The sequence below is a fragment of the Felis catus genome, chromosome B2, assembly GCF_018350175.1.
Source record: "Felis catus isolate Fca126 chromosome B2, F.catus_Fca126_mat1.0, whole genome shotgun sequence".
Lineage (NCBI taxonomy): Eukaryota > Metazoa > Chordata > Mammalia > Carnivora > Felidae > Felis > Felis catus.
This window is the reverse complement of record NC_058372.1, coordinates 85,187,084-85,210,396: the sequence shown is the minus strand read 5'-3', so window position 1 is coordinate 85,210,396 and position 23,313 is coordinate 85,187,084. Positions and strand designations below refer to the sequence as shown.

At 36.2% G+C, this 23,313-nt stretch overlaps 2 long non-coding RNA genes across 2 annotated transcripts; one reads left to right on the top strand and one right to left on the bottom strand.

Annotated features, from left to right (window-relative positions):
* Positions 1 to 724: 724 nt before the first annotated feature.
* On the bottom strand, positions 725 to 16,613 carry LOC123385476. Its single transcript, XR_006598055.1, has 3 exons — positions 16,365 to 16,613; positions 11,436 to 11,532; positions 725 to 1,151 (listed from the first exon to the last, which is right to left on the bottom strand). It is a non-coding gene; the product is annotated as an uncharacterized LOC123385476 (long non-coding RNA).
* Positions 16,614 to 18,614: 2,001 nt separating this feature from the next.
* LOC111560617 lies at positions 18,615 to 20,706 on the top strand. Its single transcript, XR_002742622.2, has 2 exons — positions 18,615 to 18,946; positions 20,371 to 20,706. It is a non-coding gene; the product is annotated as an uncharacterized LOC111560617 (long non-coding RNA).
* Positions 20,707 to 23,313: the final 2,607 nt, after the last annotated feature.

Sequence of the window (23,313 nt, the reverse complement as noted above, 5' to 3'; positions counted from 1 at the left end):
CTTTAATAAACAAAGATTGATAAAAATAAAATAAGAAAACTGGTTTGACGTGGCCAAGACATGGTAAGAGTTGAGGCTAGATCTTGGCAGAAGCTAGACTAGGAGGGTCTTTTATTCCATGCTCTGATATTTTGGTTTTCACTCTAAAGTCAATAGAAAAACATTGAAGGACTTTATGTAGGATAACATTATAATTAGATATATTTTTCAAGTTATTTTTGGGGTGCCTGGGTGGCTCAGTCGGAGTGCTGACTCCAGCACAGGTCATGATCTCACAGTTCATGAGTTCGAGTCCCACATCAGGTTCTGTGCTGACAGCTTAGAGCCTGGAGCCTGCTTTGAATTCTGTGTCTCCCTCTCTCTCTCTGCCCTTCCCCTGCTCATGCTCTGTCTCTCTCAAAACTAAATAAATACTTAAAAACAAAAATAATAAAATAAAATAAAGTTATTCTTGCGGTACTATGGAATTTATCATCATTTGTAAAGTGATGGTATTAAATAATTTATGGAACATAACTAATGGTCAGAAGAAGGCACAGTCCATAAATGTATAGCTTGATCAATTTACCAAGTGTCCATACATGTAACCAGCACCAAGATCAAGACAGAACATTGAATGTGGTCACCCCCACCAAAAGCCACTTGTAACTTCTCCCAGCAACCCATATTCCTCAAATAGAATATCTTGTCTTCTAACATCAAAGACTTTTTTTTTATTTTTGAAGTGTCTATAAATAAAAATATACATTATACACATTTTTATCCTGGCATTTGTCACTCAGGATTATGTTTGCAAGATTATCTGATATTGCCTAGCAGTGGTTCCTTTTTTTGCAATTCTGTACAGGATTCCATTTTATAATTTACTCCAACTGATGTATCTACTCTACTATTGTTTATCTGTTTGTTTGTTTGTTTGTTTTGGTTGGAGCAATTATAAACAATGATACTTTTAACATTCCTATGTATCTTCTGATGCCCATTTGCATACATTTTTGTGGATTGTAGACCAAGTTGTGGAATTCTGGATCAGAGAGTATGTCTTTGTTCAGGTTCAACATATACCGCCAAACATTTCTAAAACAGTTTGAGATGTTTGTTCATAATCAGGTGGAGAGATTCAACAGCAAGTAAATATCTGACTCAGGCTCCTAGAAGAACAATATAGGAGGACACATGTCTGAGTTAGCAGCATTGGGGTGATGGTTAAAGTCACAAGATGGAATGAGACTGCTAGGGGGATAAAATAATTGTCAAGAAGAGAAAGCTATAAGGAAGAAACCTAGGAAATCCTTAACTTACCATGTGGGCAGAGAAAGTGGAACCCACAGAATCTGAGATGGAAAAGTCACAATTAGAGGAGGATGATCAAGGGGCACCTGGGTGGCTCAGAGACTCAATCTCTGTTCAGGTCATGATCTCACCTGTTTGTGAAATTTAGTCCCAAGTCAGAGCTCAGCCTCAGTGCTGAGCCTGCTTGAGATTCTCTCTCCCCCTCTCTGCTACTCTCTCTCTTTCTCTTTCTCACTCTCAAAATAAATAAATGAACATTAAAAAAATGATCAAAAAGTAATAACAGGCAAAGTATACATATATTTCAGGCAAAACATAGTAAAAAATGCACATTTTGGAAACAGTTAAAGGAAAGGTGATTGGAACGTCTTCATTTGAATTTTGTATCTAGAAGATCATTTGTTAACTCATAAAGACTATGCAGTGGAGGTAAGGGTCATAGATCAGATGATTACAGGATACTAAAGAGGGAGTTCCAGGTGAAGTGGAGATTGCTTTAGATTGTCTTTCTGTAGTAGAATACATGGGCACATGAAACAGAGGCCTCTAAGGGAAGGTTATGGAAATAGCCTGGGAAAGTACATTTGTTGTCTCTTATACAAGCTTAATGGTGCATGATCTCTGTCAGCTTATTTTTTCTATTTGTGGAATAAAATTCCACCTGTATTTTTTTTAAATACTACCTGCTGGCCATTGATAATATTTGTAGCAATGAACTGTACCACTGTGAAATAGCTTATCAAACCCAACCAAAAAAAGGACAGATAGGGGAAGAGAAAAGAAAAAAAAAAAACTAGCATTTTTCCTTTAATTAGCAATATCCACAAGTTTCCTTAAGATTATCCCCAAGTTGTGCCAGGGTGGCTATTAAACGTGGCACACTGGTCCTGCCACAGCAGCACTGTTCAATAGAGCTTGAAATTAGTGCAAGAGACAGGGATCTTTGACAGCCAATCTGATTGTGGCTGCCAATTCTGAGCAAATAGCAGCAGTTATTTTGCTCACAGGAGAAATAAGGTTAGTGGAAATATTAAAGAAACGGGAAAGCCACTGCCTTGTAGTAATTGGGTCTTTGTGATTCATGCTGGCCTGATTCAAAAACCTACAAATTGAAAGCTTAAAAGCCATATTTCAGAAAATGTCTCTTTTCTTAAATAATGAAAAGAGACTAAATGTCTATTAAAGTAACCAACTAGTTTTTAGTTTTAGTTATTGTGTGGTTGCACGGAAGGCATTCAGTTTAAGTTTCTTTTGTAAAATAGTACACCAAAGCCATCGCTTTCTATAGATTTTTGTTTTATAAGTTAACTCATATTTATGCATATATGTATACAATGCTATATGTAGGCACTAGAAGTATTTTTTCATGTGTATATGTGTTTTAGAACATAGTCTTTTGTCAATGTGTTTTTCTGAGCTAATTGCATTTGAGTTATGGGATAAACTCACTTCTTTGAATTTATTTTTGTATACTTAAGAGTGTATTATTTATTTGTAAGGAAATTATTATCATGTCCTTAAGATTGCCCAAATGTATATACACAGGATTAGCTCTGTGAATCAAAGGAAAGTCCTTTGCTAAGAGCCACAGAATTAGCCTCTATGTAGTTAAGGAGCAACTGAAAATTAAGCATATGCATGTTAAATTAAAAATCAAAGCGATATTGAAGTACCATCATATTTATCTCATTATCATATTAAAACAGAGTTACAACAAAGCTTCTGAATTTAATGTGCAACAGATATGCTCTATTACTACTGATATATGTGGTATAATGATATAATCATTTGGGAAAACAATATAGCAAAATATTTCTAAAAGCTACAAATACGTTTAGCCCTTCAATTTACTAAATCTATTCCTAGGAATTTACCATAACAAAGTAATTCAGGGGCACCTGGGTAGCTCAGTCAGTTGAGTGTCTGCCTCTTGATTTCCTTTTAGGTCATGATCTCATGTTCCTGAGATAGAGCCCTGCATGGGGGCTGAGCATGGGGGCTCCACACTGAGCATGGGGGCTCCTTGAGATTCTCTCCCTCCCTCTCCCTCTACAACTACCCCACTTGCACATGCTCTCTCTCCAAAAGAAAAAGAAAGAAAAGAAGGAAGGAAGGAAGGAAGGAAGGAAGGAAGGAAGGAAGGAAGGAAGGAAAGAAAGAAAGAAAGAAAGAAAGAAAGAAAGAAAGAAAGAAAGAAAGAAAGAAAGAAAGAAAGAAAGAAAGAAAGAAAGAAAGAAAGAAAGAAAGAAAGAAAGAAAATTTAAGGAACTCAGAGATCTTTTTTTTTTCTAATTTTTTTAAACCCTTATTTATTTTTGAGACAGAGAGAGACAGAGCATGAATGGGGGAGGGTCAGAGAGGGATGAAGACACAGAATCTGAAACAGGCTCCAGGCTCTGAGCTGTCAGCACAGAGCTCGACATGGGGCTAGAACTCACAGACCATGAGATCATGACCTGAGCCAAAGTCAGATGCTTAACCGACTGAGCCACTCAGGCGCCCAAGGAACTCAGAGATCTTAATGATACATTGACAATGTCAGCATAATGATATATTATCTACATTTAAACTAATCCTAAAACAGTGTGGATTAGTCTGATCGGACTGCTATAACAAATACTATAGACTTGGAGGCTTAAACAATAAAAAATTAATTTGCCACAATTCTAGAGGCTAGGAAGTCCAAGATTAAGATGCCAGCCAATTCAGGTCCTGATGAGAGCTTGCTCTTCCTTGTATTTGGTTGTCTTATCACTGTGTCCTCACATGGCAGAGAGCTAATAACCTCTCATGATTTATAAATAAATACGTAATCCTATCGTATTAGAACTCTCCCTTACAACCTCATTTAATGGTATTTACTTTCTTAGAAACCCCATCTCTAAATACAGCCACAATGGGGTTTAGGAATTCAATATATGAATTTGGAGAATGGAGGAAGCATAAACATTCACTCCACTGAAAAATCTTATGACTTCACTAAGATAATGAAAGATTTCTAGATAGTCTTTAGAAAGATTAGGTAGAAATGTGGGAAAATGTTCAAAACATATGTAAATGAAAAAGACAAAAATTATATATGGTATTATGTGAGAATTATTCCAGTAGTTTCATTTGAAAAAAGTTTGAGAGGTTTTATTTATAATAAAAAATAAATATAAACTTGGGGCACCTAGATGGCTCAGTCAGTTGAGCACTAGACTCTTGATTTTGGCTCAGATCATGATCTCGTGGTTCAGGGGTTCAAGCCCCATGTAGGGTTGTGCCCCATGTAGTGCAGAGCCTGCTTGGGATTGTCTTTGTCTCTGTCTCTGTCTCTCTTTCTCTCCCTGCCCCTCCCCTACTCTCTCTCTCTCTCTCTCTCTCTCTCTCTCTCTCTCTCTCACATTAAATGAACTTAAAAAATGAATACAACACTTCAAGTGCTTTATTTAGATATTATTTTTGAGTAAAAGCATAGGTATCCTGATATATTATGAACTATCATTTTAGATTAAAGAGTAATGGATATTTTTCCATGAGGAAATATATACATATATATTTAATTTCCCTACCTTATACCATATACAACAATCAATTGCAGTGTAAAAGACAAACTGACCAGGTGCTAAAAGAAAATAGTGTAAATTATCTTTATGGCCTTGGGAAATATTTAATTTTTTTGAAAGAAAACCAAAATTATTTGGGTCCATTTTAAGCAAATGATTTTAAGAAATCTTTTCTGATAACAGTTAGCAAGCAGAACCAATTTCCCTTGAGAACCCTACTAGTTTTGTGACATATTCATGTCATAAGCAAATACAAGAAACATTCTATTCTCAATATTGGACATATTTGTGATCAAATAAATCGATGAAGTATGTAAAAGCAAATGGGCAAAATTAGAACACAGAAAGCTTTTATGTTCTTTAAAGTATTTGGTTAGTAGGCATAGGAAAGGATATAAGTAACACACACAAAGTAGAAAGTATAAAAGGAAAGGAGGAATAAATTTTATTACACTGAACATGATAACATAACTAATTAACCATTCTTCTCTAAAGGGAATGAAAAGAAGAGTCATACTTGGAACACACAATGGAAAAACATTTGCCATTGTCATGGACAATGGAATTGACAATGGCATTGACAATGGATTGTTATTCAGAATGTATAAAGAACTAAAGTGTGAGGAAAACAAGCAATTTAATGGAACAAGGAGTGGCCAGTAAGTGTACATGTGTTCAGCCTCATTAGTGATGATGAAAATACAAATTAAAGACATATTAGCGAGAATAAAAGTGTCAGCTAAGATTACTTTTCAGTTAGATATGAAACAACCAAACTCTCATGAACGATTGATCTACTATTTTGAAAATGGCTTGACATTATATAATAGAGTTAAAAATGTTCAGATCCTCGATCCAGTGCTTAGTATATACATACCCTAGAGACACTGCTGCACACATGCTTTTGGAGACTCCTTACAAGATTGTGAATAGCAGGGGCATCTTGGTGGCTTAGTCAGTTAAGCATCTGACTCCTTATTTTGGCTCAAGTCAGGATCTTAAGGTTTGTGGGACTGAGCCCTGCATCAGGCTCTGTGCTAAGACTGCAGAGCCTGCTTGGGATTCTCTCTCCCTCTCTCTCTGCCCCTACCCCACTCATGCTTAATCTCTCTCTCTCTCTCTCTCTCTCTCTCTCTCTCTTTCAAAATAAATAAATAAACTTAAAAAATGTTTTTAAAGACTGGGAATAGCGTTGCTATCCATAATGGGGGGGGTGCATAGAAATGATATAAATATTCATCATCAGTAGAAAACATGAATAATCAGTAGATTGTCATATAAAAATTAAAGCTATGCCACAGTGAAAATAAGCTACTTCAATCAAGATGAATGAATCTCAAAAGACATAATGTTTGGTAGTAAAAGCAAGTGATGATAAAATACATAAATTATAATTCTATTTATATAAAGTTCAAAAAAATACAAACCTAAACAATACGCTAACACATATCGGATATAGTAAAACGATAATAAAAAGCAAGACATGTTTAACCAAAAATGTGAATGAAGTAGGGAAAAGATTTATGTAGTCAGTCAGGGATATACAAGACTTAAAGACAAAGCCTTTCTTTCTTTCTTTCTTTCTTTCTTTCTTTCTTTCTTTCTTTCTTTCTTTCTTTCTTTCTTTCTTTCTTTTTCTTATAATACTCAATTTCTTACACTCTGTGACATACTGCTGTTTGTATTATTACTTTTCTGTTTCAAAAAGTATATACATACCATATATTTTCTACATAGGCTCTTTCAAATAAAAATTTAAAAAAATTATTAGTTTTATGTGCAAAGCAGTAGTATGTATTTAGGAGATTTCTTTCATAGATGGTTCTCTAAAAGACATGGTCTTCCCAAAGCATGCACATTATTTCAATTGAGCCATTTTGATCACACTCTTTTTCCCTCACTGAATTTTGATTATAAGTATCTAAAAGTCACATTATGCAAATATTGTTTTACTTGTTTTCAAAAATAATTGTAATATCCTCAAGCCAATGTAATATTTGGATAAATACAATGAAGATAAATAATTTTACATATTTTTCTGTTTTTATTTTTTTCTGTTTTTTTTCATCAGAATAAGTTATTTTTGATTTAAATGTTCTGATGAAATTTCAAATTCTGAGCCAGCTTTTGTATAAAATTATACCAATTGCTGGTTCTAAGACTATGCCAGTGATGTGTTTCTTTTTGCTTTTTTCCTATTTACTCCCTTTTCTCCAAGTCCAATTTACCTAGCCTAATTTGGCATTAATTTAATGTCATTTTTCCCAATTATTTTACTCAATAGTAAATTTCACCATATTTATTTTTTCTATATTCATAATATCTATTATTAATTACATAAGACTAGTTTATATACTGCTTATCTGATAAGAAAATTGTGGACAGCTTTGCATACAAAGAGACAGAGAAAGAAATATTCAGAAATTAACTCAAAACTGAGAATCCGGTAAAGAGAAACAGCAACAGAAAGGAAGAGTTTACTGCTGTTCAGAAACATTGACAGCTAACTCTTGAGAACAGGATAATGTCAAAATGTCCCAATGGTCACCCTGGATTAGATTTAACATCTAAACACCATCTCTTAGGTAATTGTCAATTTACTATAATGCTCTTTCTTTTGGAAAAAAAATGATATATTTTAATGTTTTATACTTGTTTTATATCTGTTTTTCCTGTACAAGTTTTGTATAATTCTGTAATGTATTCAGGGGTTGGGAGCAACCACAAGAATGAATTGCCTATTATCATTTCAACTCAAAAACTTAGGGTTCACTGGACTTTCAGAGAATTTTTAACTTGGTAATAGTTTACCAAAAGAATTGTCCATATTATTAGTTCTGTAATAATGTATGTCTAAATGAAGCCCCAAATTTCAAACAGAACTACTGACAGCATCCCAGGGTCACATTTCTAGGTGACCACTGGACTTCCTTAGAACAAACCTAGTCAAAATTGCTCTCCTACTGTTTTGATGGTTTTAGTACTTGCCTAAACTGTTGATTTCTTAACAAAGTAATATACTTAAGAGTTGGATAGGGGCACCTGGGTGGCTCAGTCGGTTAAGCATCTGACTTTGGCTCAGGTCATGATCTCATGGTTTGTGAGTTTGAGCCCCGCGTGGGGCTCTGTGCTGACAGCTCGGAGCCTGGAGCCTGGAGCCTGCTTCGGATTCTGTGTCTCCTTCTCTCTCTGCCCCTCCCCTGCTCATGCTCTCTGTCTCTGTCTCAAAAATAAATAAAACATTAAAAAAAATGTTAAGAGTTGGATAGAAGGAGTTGCTTTGAAGTTCCACATGGTCTCAGTTAGCAGGTGTGAGACACAGGTCTATGGGGCGGCTAGCCTATGGGGCTCCTGGATGACTCAGTCGGTTAAGCATAGGACTCTTGGTTTCAGCTCAGGTCACGATCTTGTGGTTTCATGAGTTCAAGCCCCACATCAGGCTCTGCACTGATGGTGCAGAGCCTGCTTGGGATTCTGTCTCTCTCTCTCTCCCTCTCTCTCTGCCCCTTCCCTACTCACGCTGTCTCTGTCTCTCTCAAAATAAATAAACTTAAAAAAAAAAAAGACAGGTAGTCTAAAACCTGGGTTTCTTTTGTCCCACTCCTTCCAGTGACAACATAACTGTCCCTTTTCAAGAACTTTTAAGAATGTCATGCCGGTTACATGGTGATCAAACAAATTGCACTAGGACCCAAATTACTAGGGATGACAGACTCCTCTTGGTCTTGTTTAGTACTACTGCTGCCCCACCTTGGCTCCTTGTATTGGCCAGTCTGAACTGTATACTGCAAAAGACGGTGCCACAGACCGAGATGAGAAGACTAGACTGATTAAAGGAAGCGAATATGTGCCCAAAATTGTTATTTCACTTGTTCTAATTTTTTAATGTTTGTTTGTTTGTTTGTTTATTTATTTTGAGAGAGAGAGAGGGGCAGAGAGAGAGGGAGATACAGAATCCCAAGCAGGGACACCATATAGCCTGACACGGGGCTCCATGTCCCGGAAACGTGAGATCAAATCAGGCCGAAATCAAGAGTCAGACACTTAACCTACTGAGCCACCCAGGTGTCCTTACTTGTTATTTCTAAATCAATATAAATTATAGAGTCTATTTTAATGTATCTATTATAGATTAATAATTTATTTTGAAAATAATTTTTAAAAGAAGTATTTTACAGATCTACCAAAATAATATAACCAGTTGTTTGTCAGTATATAATTTTTAATTATGTTTTAATTATTATAGCACTCCTTTTATACTCCCCAAAGTAACTGCAGTTGGACAATACTTAATTGGTTATCCCAGTTACTTTCATCTTTACGATCCCTTTTGCCCAATTTGTATAATTATGAAACAACTTTTCCACACCAACTATGTACCATATTTATTTATTTATTTATTTCGTCAATCTTCATTTCAATCCTATTAAGTAGAACTATTTTGTTCCTTTTTTATAGATCAGGAAACTGAGGCATAGAGAGATTTAATAACAATTCTGCGTATTTTTTAATAGCAAAGAAATGAGAGTGTTAGAATTTGAGTTCAAGACGTTTACATCTCATGCTCTCAACCACTCTGTTCTCACTCATGTATTCTTCTATTCAGTCATGAGATCTGTAAGTGCCAGGAAATCTTAAGTGCCAGAAAATGTAAAAATAACAGCATATTGCAGAAGGCATGAATTGAACTTAAGTAAAATGCAATGTAAAATGCATAAGTTGCTTTAATGTTGATCACACCATGGTAGCCAGGGAGGAGGGTATACCTGTAATACAATGTATTCCTGGTTCTCTTATGTTTTCAACGTTTTTTTTGTTTTGTTTTTTTTTTTTAATTTATTTTTGGGACAGAGAGAGACAGAGCATGAACGGGGGAGGGGCAGAGAGAGGGAGGCACAGAATCGGAAACAGGCTCCAGGCTCCCAGCCATCAGCCCAGAGCCTGACGCGGGGCTCGAACTCACGGACCGCGAGATCATGACCTGGCTGAAGTCGGACGCTTAACCGACTGCGCCACCCAGGCGCCCCTGGTTCTCTTATGTTTTAAAGAAGTGTCTGTGTGTGTGTGGCAGGGGGCAGGGGGTGCATGTGCATGGTGGTTGGAAGGTGGTAATAAATGCAAAATCAACAAAACATATATTTGAGTAGACAGTGCTTCAAATAACCATGTAAATGGTGAGACAGATATTATAGTTCGGTGTCTTCTCTAAAAATGTAAAAAGTGGATTTTTTGCATTAGGGGAGAACACAAAGGAACAACTATAGCCACCATCTTACATATAGAGCTATGGTCCCATTTCAGATTGTGACTCCAATCACAGACTTTTAGTGGGGCAATACTACTGTTCAAAGAAATCCACAATTGGTCTTAAAGTACTCTGTCTACTTGCCAAAAGTAGCAAAGAAATGAGTTACTCAAGAAGAATAAAAGATGTTTGATATAGCATGAAGGAAACAAAAGTGATTCTTAGTAATAATGGTTTAAAAAAAAAAAGGAGCATGAATTTAAGCTCTGATCCATCTTCTGGAGCTTAGATGTAATAAAAGAACAGCAATACATGACAGTCAGGTTCTACTATTGGGACATGATAACAAGAGCAGCCTTACCAAGCTGCTTCCAAAATTGTCACTGTGATCTTTAAGGTGCCACTTTGTACTTTGAGCACATTTTAAATTGGAGACTAATCCTTTCCCTTGTCCTAGTCAACAACTCCACTGGTTCCAGAAGCATTACTCCATTTTCTACCAAAGCAAAGCAAGGCAAAGTCTTTTCCCTGGGGCCAGAGGCTCACTGGGAGCTAGTGGGTCACTATTTGGTCCACCAGGTTGTTCTGGATATTAGAAGGCTAACTGATTACAGACTGGGTCACATGAAGGCTAGTGTTTTGCTGGGTTTTTTTTCCAGAAGATATATATGTCTTTTTAAATAAATACTTTCTGGAATGAAAATAGTTTCAAGAAATAACAATATTTGATCTCTTAACTTGAAAAAAATTATACTTTTACTAAAAATAAATCACAAGCTTAAAAAAATTCATGAGTAAAAGCGCTTTTTATGTTATTATTTTATTTATCTGATTTTTATTTCCATGGAAACAGAATAGAAATTGCAGCTAGAAGCCAGAAGCAGATTGGAAACCCTGCTTTTAACTTTGTTAGCTCCCTGCCAGAGGTAATGGACATTGCTAGGGTGTTACGGGTAAAAACAAAACAAAGCAAGAACAAAAACAAGCGAACAAAAACCAAAGGGAAGACTTTCATAATTCAGTGAGCCAGATTTTTTGGTTGTCAAAAACCTAACGAACGCTCTTTAATAAATGACCATGCACAAACATATAGTTCTTTCTAGTAAAAGTCACTGAATATTTTTGAATAGGTTTTCACCAGAAACAAAAGCATAACGTGTAAAACAGACTTGTAATTTCTGTAACTGTCAGTAAGCAGAAAAATCATTTATTTGTAATTAAAGCCAAATATATATGAATTCAGGAAAATATATGAAATAACAAAGAAGATAGAAAAGTTAATCCTAGAGCTCTCTTTGAAGCTTCCTAATGCCTAACCCCAGAACAAATACACATAAACTGAATCTTACCTCACTGGGGACATACCTTCGAAGATTAATCCACTGTTCAATGTGAGATGTTTTTGATAGTACTGGAAATCTTTTAGCCTAGATTCCATGTAGCCATCTGACAAAACAAAGAGTATCTCATTCAAAACCAGAAAAGATAATAGGTTTCTGAAAATATCTGGTAATACTGGGTTGTTTTTTGTTGTTGTTGTTGTTAACAATCATCCATTACACCACTGAAAAGACACCCAAACTCATTACTACTAATAAATAATAAGCACGGAGCCTATTGGTGAAACAAAATGTTTTGATAACTAAGAGAAATATACAAAGATCTTAAGGGTCATGTGTATTTTGTAAAATTTCATTTAAAAAACTATGTCTCCCAATTAGTTAAGATTTAAATAGATCATAAGTCTGCCTGTCAGAAACCTCAGTGATGAGGCCAGGATAAAACTTCCACAGAAATTTATTTTAAATAAGAATTTGGCAAACTGTGTTGTAATATCTAATAAAGAATACATTTCAGGGGCGCCTGGGTGGCTCATTCAGTTAAGCATCTGACTCTTGATTTTGGTTCAGGTCATGATCTCATGGTTCATTAGATTGAGCCCTATGTTGGGCTCCATGCTAGAGCCTGTTTGGGATTCTCCCTCTTCTGCTCTCTCTGCCCCTCTCCCATTTGTTCTCTCTCAAAAGTAAACATTAAAAAAAGGAATACATTTCAATTAAAGTTATGGTTTGTAAGAATTTTTATATTTCCTTTTGTCATTGAGTTAGATTTTTAAGGTGTTAAGTTGGTCAGTTATGCCAGAACATATACATATTTATGCAATTTTGTTAAATAAAATAAAGCATGCTCTTTTTTTTTTCTCCGGGGTATGATTTTTTTTATTCATCCCCCCATCATTTTTGGGTTATTCAGCTAAACAAGTCTAATCACTAGTGGAATAATTATTTTTAAAAGTCAAATAATGATGAAATTTTATTAATTTTCTAATTTTCTACTCTTCCTTAATTCTTTTCTTTTCTCTTCTGAACTGAGGGTATCATGTGTCTGTTTATTTATGTAATTATTTAAGTTTTATTCTGCAGCTGGTATGTCTTTTCCATATTTAATTTCATTTCTGTGTTTATCTTAAGGTGTGAAGTTCTAAAGACAGATTGTGCCAAAAGAATTCTTTCTCATAACCCTTAGTAGGGGGTCATGTGAATTTATATCCTGAAAATACAGTATTTATTTTTACACTTTAAGGTATGAGGATATCAGATTTTCTAGTCCTTTTTAGTCTTATGCCTTCATTTTTCTCTCCCTGAAACAGAAAATCTCTCATTTATTGTTTAACCAGATTTTTTAAATCTTAGAATCCCAAAGTGAAAAGAGAGAGTTACAATAACTAAATTCAGGAAATTGAGACCCAATCAGATATACTGACATACCAAGGGCACTACTAATCCTAGGATATTTTTAAATTGTTAATTAATTGAATGCAGAAGATTCTTTCCTTTGTACTTCAGTCTGTACATATAATGGACTACAATCACCTGCACAATTAGAGTGAATGAGTATAGAAGTGAGCTTGTGATTACTTCTTCACTAGTGAATCTTGAAATGAGACTAAACTGTGGATTATTTGAGTTTCAGCTCATAGACGCTGCCTGAAAAACACAATCGGAATTTAGCCTTAGAAGTGACCTCACCAGTTACCTATATTATGTTCTCGTCATTTTTATTAGAAGTATTAGGAAAATATAGTCAAGGATAAGCTTTTAAATATTCCAGCATTTTTTTTTTACTCTAAGTAGAATTAGACAATGCACATATTGCAGCTACCAAGATTAATTATTTGTATTCTATGATTTAGAGGTTCTAAAAATAAGTGTTTTAGACCACAATGAATTTATGTTGTGTGTTTGGGTGTGTGTGTGTCACATTCACTTGAATGTGTTTTACTATTCTAAACATCTGATTATCCAACAGTGTATTTCTCTTGCTTAAAATTGCTGATATAAATTGGTATTAACCATCTTATTTCTTTCAGGGGGTATTCTAGGAGTATTGCTAGAGACACATAAATGGTGTTCTGGGTTCTGGCATGGAATTAGAATTTGCATGAATCAATTTAACTTTACTTTTTTTAACTGCAAAAAACATTCTGATGGGGATATATAGTTCTTTTATAAAGCAGAATCTTCTGAAGTTTTCGGCACCAAAGTTTTATTCTCTGACATGGTAAACTGGGAAATGTTATGAATATAATAAACCATAGAAACGTATTTCGAATAGCCCACTAGGCCTGGATATCTAACATTTATCTCTATTCCCAGGTGCTCTGTTCCCACATGCCCATCCTTTAAAACACATAAACACCAAAGCCTGGTTTTACCACGATGAATCACTGGAATGGTGCATCGACCCTGTACTTTGCCTTAATAAATGGCTCATATTCGCAAGGGAGATGACTGAGAAGGAGAGTAAGAGAGAGGGAAATTATTTTCATATTATAAGCAAATTTAACTTCTTGCTTTCTCCCTGGTTCCCAGTGCCATAGTGGCTTTGTGCCTATACAGTCAAATTAAATTGGGGGAGAATTTACTAAAATTTTTCGTGTATTCAGTTTTGAAATCAGGATTGGGATTCATGTACAAATTCTAATGTAAAATTAATATTCTGGGTGCCAGGAAAAACTAGATTAACCTTGGGTGAAAACGTATAGGAATTGTCATATCCTTCATTCTTTCATTCATCCACAAATATTTATTGATAAGCTATGTGCCACCAACTGTTCTAGTTAGTGAGCCAGACAGACCAGATAGCTACCTTCAGCGTGTTTAGATACTAGTGGAGAAGACCAACAATAAACAAATACATACCATAAAATTTCAAGTTATTATAATAAGCAACAACAAAGCAATTAAAAAGGATAATGGGAAGAGAGACAGGGTAAAGGGAAGCAAGTTGGTAAAGGCACCATTTGACAGAGACCTGAAAGAAGTGAAAGCAGAAACCATCTGAATATCTGAAGGAAGAATATTCCACCCAAATGAGAGAGTACATTGGAAAACTTTGAATGAAAAACAAGTTTCTGTCTGAGGAACCCAGGATATGATATGCTGGATCATATAGTATTTCTATTATTAATTTTTTGAGGAAACTCCATTTCCAACAGAGGAAACTCTATTTTCCATAGAGGCTATACCATTTTATATTTCCACCGACAGTGCACAATGTTACAATTTATAGCCTCACCAACACGTGTTCTCTTCTGTGGGTTTTTTTTTTTAATAGCCATTCTAACAGGTTTGAGGTGATCTCTCAGGAAGGTTTTGATTTGTATTTATCTGATAATTAGCAATGTCAAACACCTTTCCTATACCTGTTCTCTGAATACCTTCTTTGGAGAAATGCCTGTTCAGGTCCTTCATTCCATTTTTTAAAATTTTTTTAATGTTTATTTATTTTTGAGGGAGAGAGACAGAGAGAGCGCAAGCAGGAGAGAGGCAGCTAGAGAGGGAGACACAGAATCCGAAGCAGGCTCCAGGCCCCAAGTTGTCGGCACCAATCCCGCCACAGGGCTGGAACCCACAAACCACAAGATCATGACCTGAGCCAAAGTCGGACCACTTAAGTAACTGAACCACCCAAACGCCCGTCCTTCCTTCCAGTTAATTGGTTTCTTTGCTATTCGGTTGTAGGAGTTCCTTCTATACTTTCCAAATTAACCCTTTATGAGATGTGGTTTGCCGACATCTCTCCCATTCTGTACGTTTCCTTTTCACTCCATTGACTGTTTCCTTTGCTGTGCAGAAGATTTTTAGTTTAATGTAGTCCCATTTGTCTATTTTCACCTTTGTTGTCTGTGCTTTTAGTGCTACTACTGGAGTCAAAATAAATACAAGGGCAGAAATCTTTTGGAGGTGACGGATATGTTTATTACTTGGACTATGCTGATGACCTTACAGGTATATGCATATGTCAAAACTCATCAAAATATATACATTAAATATGTACAATTTTGTATATTAAGTATACTTCAATAGAGCAGAAGAATTTTGGAATCTCCTATGGGCAAGTCTCTATAAATATTATGAATATAAAAATAATGTTTATGATATAATTATAATAATATTTGGACACAGTTCATAAATTTCTTTGTGGATAAAATGGTAGATATAACTAGAAGTCAATATCAGGGTATATGTGACAAATGTCATAATAGTAATAGAAAAAACCAGCAAGTGATAGGAGTTTGGAAAGACATCTTTGAGATTTTCATGAGCAAGTTTTACAGAGTTTGCAACTTGAGTCATATACAATGGATAGGATCTTAATTGATTCAGCTATTCAGAGAAGGCATTAGAAGGAAATAATTGCTTCAGAAAAATTAGAACTGTAAGAAAAGCAAAAACAGCAGTTAGTCTGTTTTTAACTGTTTTAAGGATGGGGCAGAGGGACTGAACGTATTGACCGGCAGCTGAAGTTAAAACAAGAGAGATGGGCTGAGGTCATAATGTAAATAACCTAAAATGCTCATTGAAATTATTAAATAGATATAAAAGAATGGTTTTGAAAAGTAAGTAGTAGTATGAAAGTGTTTATTGTACAATGTTGCATGAGAAAAATAGCATTCAAAATTGTATCTATATCATGAACTCAGGTATTTAAACAAAAAAAGTAAATGGAGCACTGTTCTCAGAAATAAAAAGTTGTAGAGGGATTAAAAGGTCTTTTTTTTTCATTTCTCTATTTTATATACTTTCCATGTCACTAGCATCAACTAAAATAACAATGTATTATTTACATGATTCTAAGAATGCGATTGAAAAAGAAATGGAATTAAGGAAGAGTAACTAAGAAGACTAAAAATACCCACTAAAAACCAAGGATTGTTCTGGATACGGGCAATACAAAAAGCACTTACATATACCCTCTATTGTCAAGTGACTTACCTTCCAGGGAGAGGGACAAACAGATAAGCCAAAGTTACTTTTCCTTGTGATAAGAGCTGGGTTTGGAGGAAACCCGTTTTGTTCCGGAAGCACACAGGAGTGGTCAAAAAGCTACACTAGGGAGCAAACAGTACATGGCAAATGTTGATGAGCATAAGAATCCCCTGGATATCTTGTTAAATACTCATTCTGGTTTAGTATATAGAGCTGTGTTCTCTGATTCCTCACTTCTACTAAGCTCTCAGATGATGCCAGTGCTGCCATCTATGAGTAGCACTAGGGTAAAGGAAGCAGTCTAAAAAATATAACACTTTTGATCAGTTTTGCAAAGCTAAATAGATTTAGCCAAATAACAAAGAGGGTCAATTTGGGGGCATCTGGGTGGCTCAGTCAGTTAAGCATCTGACTCTTGATTTCGGCTCAGGTCATAATCTCACAGTTTGTGAGTTCAAACTCCGCATCGGGCTCTGCATTCACAGTGCAGAGTCTGCTTGGGATTCTCTCTCTTTCCCTCTGTCTCTGCTCCTGCTGCTCTCTCTCTCTCTCTCTCTCTCTCTCTCTCAAAGTAAATAAATAAACTTAAAGATAAAAGAAGAGGGTCAATTTGGTCTTCTACTCTTCCCATTTTAGATATTAAAGTTGTTTTTGAGATATAAATTGGTAAAATCTGGGCATAATGAATGGCATCTGTTTCCACATAGAACCATCTAGAGGTTGTCAATAAGTATATACTGAAGAATTTAAGAAGCTCCAAATCTACAATCAAGGTAAATTACCTATAGCCCAGGAATGGCACGAATGGTAGACAATTCTAATTTGAAAATGAGACTTAATCATTTTGTTTACATGTTTGAAGAAGTACTGTGTGGTAGAAAAATTTTTATCCTCTGGAAATGTACTTCTCAGTCTTGTCAATTATTATAACCTGAGGCCATTTTAAACAATAGCAATAACCCAGCCCCACCTTGTATCAATTAAATCTTACTCTATGGTTGGGCCCAGTCATCTATAGTCTTAAGTATTCCTCAGATGATTCAAATAACCAGAGCTGAGATGTGCTGATGGAGAGGCGAGAAACAAAAAAAACACCAAAAAAAAAAAAAAAAGAATCAGAGGTTGGAAGTAGTGAATAAAAACATTAACCAAGGAAAGGAGGGCCCCAAAATGTGAAGCTGCATAGATCAAGCTCTCAGCCCTATAAAAGACAATGGATGGGTTAAGGAAACAAGGAAGACTCTTAAATTAAAGATCAAGACTGCTGCAAGAGAGGAGAGATTGGATTCAACTCTGTTGAAACAAAATGGGGACGTGTTTTTAAGCACTGAGCGAGCTAGTGGGAAAGTACTGGAGGACCCTGTGGAGAGGTTAGTAAATGTGATTAGGCCATCTGATTTGCTACTTGGCATTTACCAAAGTTAGGCTTCTATTCTCCCACATAGGCTGAGAGATAGGGGCACTATCTTTCTAGATGATTATATTTCAAAGGAATGGCTTCCAGATTCTTGGGAAAGACATTCCTGGGTTGTAGAAGATTTACAAATCAATGGAGCAGAGAAAGATTTTACTTTTCAAAATTTGCTACTTTTCAAAAGTAAGTGCTCCAATAAAAAGAAAGGACCTCTAGTCAAAAAAAAAAAGGTCTGTTAAAAGTTTAGTCAAGCTGAGGAGAATGTTAAGTGCATCCTGGTTAACTCTCATGCACTGGAACCAGACAGTGCCTTTCCAGTTCTATGGTCACTAAACTTTTGATTTAAATGTGGCTTCTCGTGGACACCTGCTTAGAGGAAAAGCACTGTCAGGTCAACTGGAACATTCTAGAATTCCATGAAGCAGGTCAGTGTTATTTTCTCAAAGTGAATTGTAAATTCTTGAAAAAAATGGTCTAATCTGATTCTCTAATATCATGAAATCCATAGGTTGATCTATGTCCAGCATTCTATTTATAGATGTCTCAGCCTTTCAATTTGAGAAATTTACATTAATAACCTTTCTAAGATGCAAGAACAACAAAATACTGTTTTTTTCACATTTATTCATTTTTGATAGACAGAGAGAGGCAGAGCGTGAGCAGGGAAGGGGCAGAAAGAGAGAAGGACACAGGATCTGAAGCAGCCTCCAGGCTCTGAGCTGTCAGCACAGAGCATGACCGCGAAGCTTGAACTCACAAACCAGGAGATTATGACCTAAGCTGAGGTCGGACCCTTAACCCACTGAGCCACCCAGGCACCCTGAACAACAAAATACCATTAAAGCAGTGTTTACCAATGAACACACTCTGAACTAGCATGAGTTAGATTAAATTATCTATAACATAGATAAGCAACCAGTTTAATTTTCCTCTTCAGATTCTTATTTTCACACTTTCTATTCTAAATCAGATTTTTGATTGGGCTAGGGAAAGATTTTCATTGCAAGAGGTAAAGGGGGCTTTTCAGTGCATTTTCTTCCTTGCTTCCTGAAATTCTGGGCTGTGGACTTGGGAAGAGAAGTGGTTCAGCTATTGGAACTGAACACATTTAAACAAACAGGCAGTAATGTTTTGACCTTCTGGATCCTGGCTTGAAGTGGGTATTACAAACAAGGTACTATATTTACCATTTCTCTAAGAGTAAGTTCTTGTTCCTGTTGACATTAGGATAGAATGCAGTGGTTACACTTCAATAGAATTATGTTCCCAATTGCAAAGATTTGAGGAATCTTAACTAAACATTGAGAGATTTTTTTGTTGTTGCTAGTGGGATGGATTTATAGGGAAACTGCTCAAATGGAAATGTGAAAGAACACTTTGTAAAAGGAAAAATAAACTTTACAATTAAAGCAAATGAATTAAGCCCTCTAGAAATCCCTATGACGATCTGCATTTACAAGTTTAATATATGTTATCATTTTCATATCAGTTTTATGACTGACCTGCTTTCAACAAACCATGACATTTGAGTTTTCTAGCAATGAGGATGAGTTGCTTAAACCATCCATATTGTTACCCATACCCTCTTTTAACCCCACATGAAACTAAGTAGACAGGGATGGCTTGGGTTATTGTCACTGGGGTGATGTTTGTGGTAAATGTGTGTGTGTGTGTGTGTGTGTGTGTGTGTGTGTGTGTGTGTGTATAAAGTTAAAGGAGAAAGGAAACTGAATTAATGAGAGGTAGACCTTTAGAAGGAATTAAAATGAGAAGCTGTTCTTTACTTACTGGTTGAAATCAATAATTAGTCCAATAGAGAGCAATAAGAAGTAAAATTATTTTCCCAGAGTATCCAGTGCAACCACTTTGTAAGTTAACTGTTATTAAAGCTCTATTTAGGCATCCACTGAGAGGAAGGCAGGATTACCATCAGTGGATGACACACAGTGATTTTGTTTGATTTCTTCACAAAACATGGGAGGTTTGTTTGCTCAGCACTGCTATATAAACTGCAAATTTACAGTGTTAAATATATATGCCCTTTTTCTTCAGTATTCAGTAGAATAGTAGGCTGGCCTTTGAAATCAGATATAACCAGGGTTTCAGTGACAGTTTTCTTTAATTATTATTAGGCATCATGTTTATTATGTGTACTGAAAGCATCAGAGCATGCTGGATGATGAGCCACTCCTGTGACAGGTGGAAGACACGCCCAGAAGTTGTGAGGAAAGAGAGTATCATCAAGAGCAGTATTACTGAGCTAGTGACTAGAGGCATCATGAGAAGGAAGTATCTGGTTTGAGAGTGATGGTTGGGACGACACTACCTGTGTAATAAATGGAAACTACTGGAACCGAATCAGCGTGAACACTGAATCTTGTTCTCATGAGTAACATGCTGCACCTGAGTTTAAACATGAACCAGTTGATCTTACTCCTAGATTGTCCACAGGCTCTAAACAGATACCTAACATTCAAAAGATGTACCCCCGTGGGTGTCACTGTGTTTGTACAACATCAATGTGACTAGGCAGTTAGGAAAATGTTTGTCAGCATAAATGAAATTATCTGTAACTCATTTCAATCATTTACTTCACAGCCAACACTCTGGATGGAGGAGCAGGGGAGATGAATCTGAATTCCAACCCGAAAATAGCTGGAAGAAGCAAAAATCCCCAGGACCCTGGACCAACAGGGATTAAGATCAGAGACAGGCGAAAGGATCCAAGTGGCCATGTGCACTGCTCCAGGGAACAGCAAAAGCCTGAGATTGCCAGAGGCCCAGGGAGCTGATGAGCCAGAGGCCCAGGGAGCTGATGAGTGGGAGAACATGGCAGAAAGCCACATGGGTAATCAAAGGGCCCCTTCCCTGAGGCCTTGACTTCGACAGCAAATCCAGATGCAACTAAAGGCTCAGAGAATAGATCTACACGTGGCTAGGCCCATGTTTGTATGTGAGAGTGTGTATGTACCATCAGCTGGAAAATAGGTTGCTTATTGGGTCATTTTGATTTGCTTTTCTGTCACAGTTCAAGTTAACAAATAAGTAGTTAGGGGCTTATTTGGGTGGCTCAGTTGGTTAAGCCTCAGACTTCAGCTCAGGTCATGATCTTGCAGTTTGTGAATTTGAGCCCCCAGTGGGGCTTGTGCTGACAGTTCAGAGCCTGGAGCTTGCTTCAGATTCTGTCTCCCTGTCTCTCTGCCCCTCCCCTCTCACATTCTGTCTTTCTCTCTCTCTCTCTCTCTCTCAGAAATAAACAAAGACACACACACACACACACACACACACACACACACACACACACACCACAGGCTTTTTATAGATAGAATGTGCTTCAAAATGATTTATCAACAAGGAGCCTGGGTGGCTCTGCCCCCCCAACCATCCCCCACTCACGTGAACACTCTCATAAATAAACATTAAAAACAATTATTTTGGTCACCTGGGTGGCTCAGTCAGTTAAAGCATGTGACTCTTGGTTTCAGCTCAGGTCATTATGTCACAGTTTCTTGAGTTTGAGCCCCATGTTGGACTCTGTATTCGCAGCATGGGGCCTGCTTGGGACTCTCTCTCTCTCTCCCTCTCTCTCTGTCCCTCTTCTGTCTCTGTTTCAAAGTAAATAAATAAATAAGCTTTAAAAAATAAATAAAAATTTAAAAAATGATTTATCAGCAAACAAGTATTTCTTAGTGGAGGCTGGAACAAAAGTAAGCTTCAAAGTAGCATGATCTTTAATCTGCTAGGATGAGTCAGAGAGATTGTGCTAGTTGAGAATGGTAGTCTGAGACTGTTTAGGCTGCATTACACTGAAGTCATCTCTCTAACCCTAGATCTCATCAGAAGGGAGAGAGTCTACAGAAGCATGGTTGTCAGTTGTAGAAAGAAGTACGTGTGTCTGGGGGTGGGATAGGAAGCATGACTATACCTATCTTTGTTTGAATTGGGTTTGTGCTTCATGTAGAATATGGAGTGAAGAAACAGAAAATGAAAACACCTTCACTTTTACCTAAAGTTTCTCACCATAGCTCAGTATTACATGCAGAGAAAAGGTAAAATTGGGAGTAACTATGAAATATCGGAAAGGTGAGATATGTCCAAAAAGGAAAGGAAAACAAAATGTGGCATGTGACCCATGAACAAGCAAAAAGCAAACATTGACTTTGAGGCCATCTCAATATTAGTTTTAGCAAACAAAGTCTTTAAAAAAATATTGAAGGGAAAATAGGTTGAAAATTTCTAAAGAAACTGTGGATTTAAAGAGTAAACTGAGCAATTCAGCAAAGAAATGGAATCTATACAAAGAGCCAAGTGGAAATTTTATAACTGAAAAGCATAATAGCTGAAATGAAAACTTCACTGGATAGGCTTAACAATAGCATAGTGATGGAAGATGGAAAGAAAGGTCAGTAAATTTAAAGACAACCTAGTAGGAAAAAAATCTAATTTGAAAAACAGAGAGAAACAATTTAAAGTGAAAGAGTCTGAGGGACTTGTAGAACAATATTAAAAATTTGAACATATGGATAATTAGGTCTCAGAAGGGGAAGCATAAAAGTGTGGCAAAAAAGTGGGCCAAAAAGAAACAGAGGCCAAAGTTTTGCAGTTGCGATGGAGATCATCAATTTACAGACTCAAAATGCTCAATGAACAAAACCTATCAAAACAGAATTATATGTCCGGTGAAAGTAAGGACTTTTTCAGATAAATGAATACCGAAATGGAGTCACTGTTCTTACGTCTCCATTACTTCATATGATAAAGGATTTTCTTCAGACTGAAAGAAAATACTATTAACTGGAAACCCAGATCTATAGGACTGGAAATAGCAAATAAGTTTGTAAATACAAGTCTATAGTTGTACTATGAAAAAGAAGAAATAACAAGTGTTGGCAGGAATGTAGAGAAAAGGCAACATGTATGCACTGTTAGGAATGTAAATCGGTGCAAACAGTATGAAACATGGTATAGAGGTTCCTTAAAACCTAGAAATAAAACTATCAATTCTACTTCTGGGTATTTATTCAAAGAAAACAAAAATGCTAACTTGAAAAGATATATGCACCCCCTTGTTCACTGCAGCCTTCTTTACAATAGCTAAGACATGGAAATAACCTAAGCACCCACTGACTGATGAATGAATAAACAAGATTTGGTATATATGTGCGTGTGTGTGTGTGTGTGTGTGTGTGTGTGTGTGTGTGTATTATTCAGCCCTAAAAAAGAAAGAAATCTTGTCACTTGTGACAATATGCATAGACCTGGAGGACATTATACTAAGGGAAACACGTCAGACAGAGAAAGTAAATACTTTATAATCTCACTTGTATCTGGAATCTAAAACAAACAAAAAAAAAAAGCTTACAGATCCAGAGAACAGATTGGTGATTGCAAAAGGAGAGCAAAAAATGGGTAAAATGGGTCAAAATTTACAAACTCCAGTTATAGAACAGATAAGTCATGGGGTGTTATTGTACAGCATGGTGGCAATAGTTAATAATACTGTATTGCATATTTTAAAGTTGCTAGATGAGTAAATCTTAA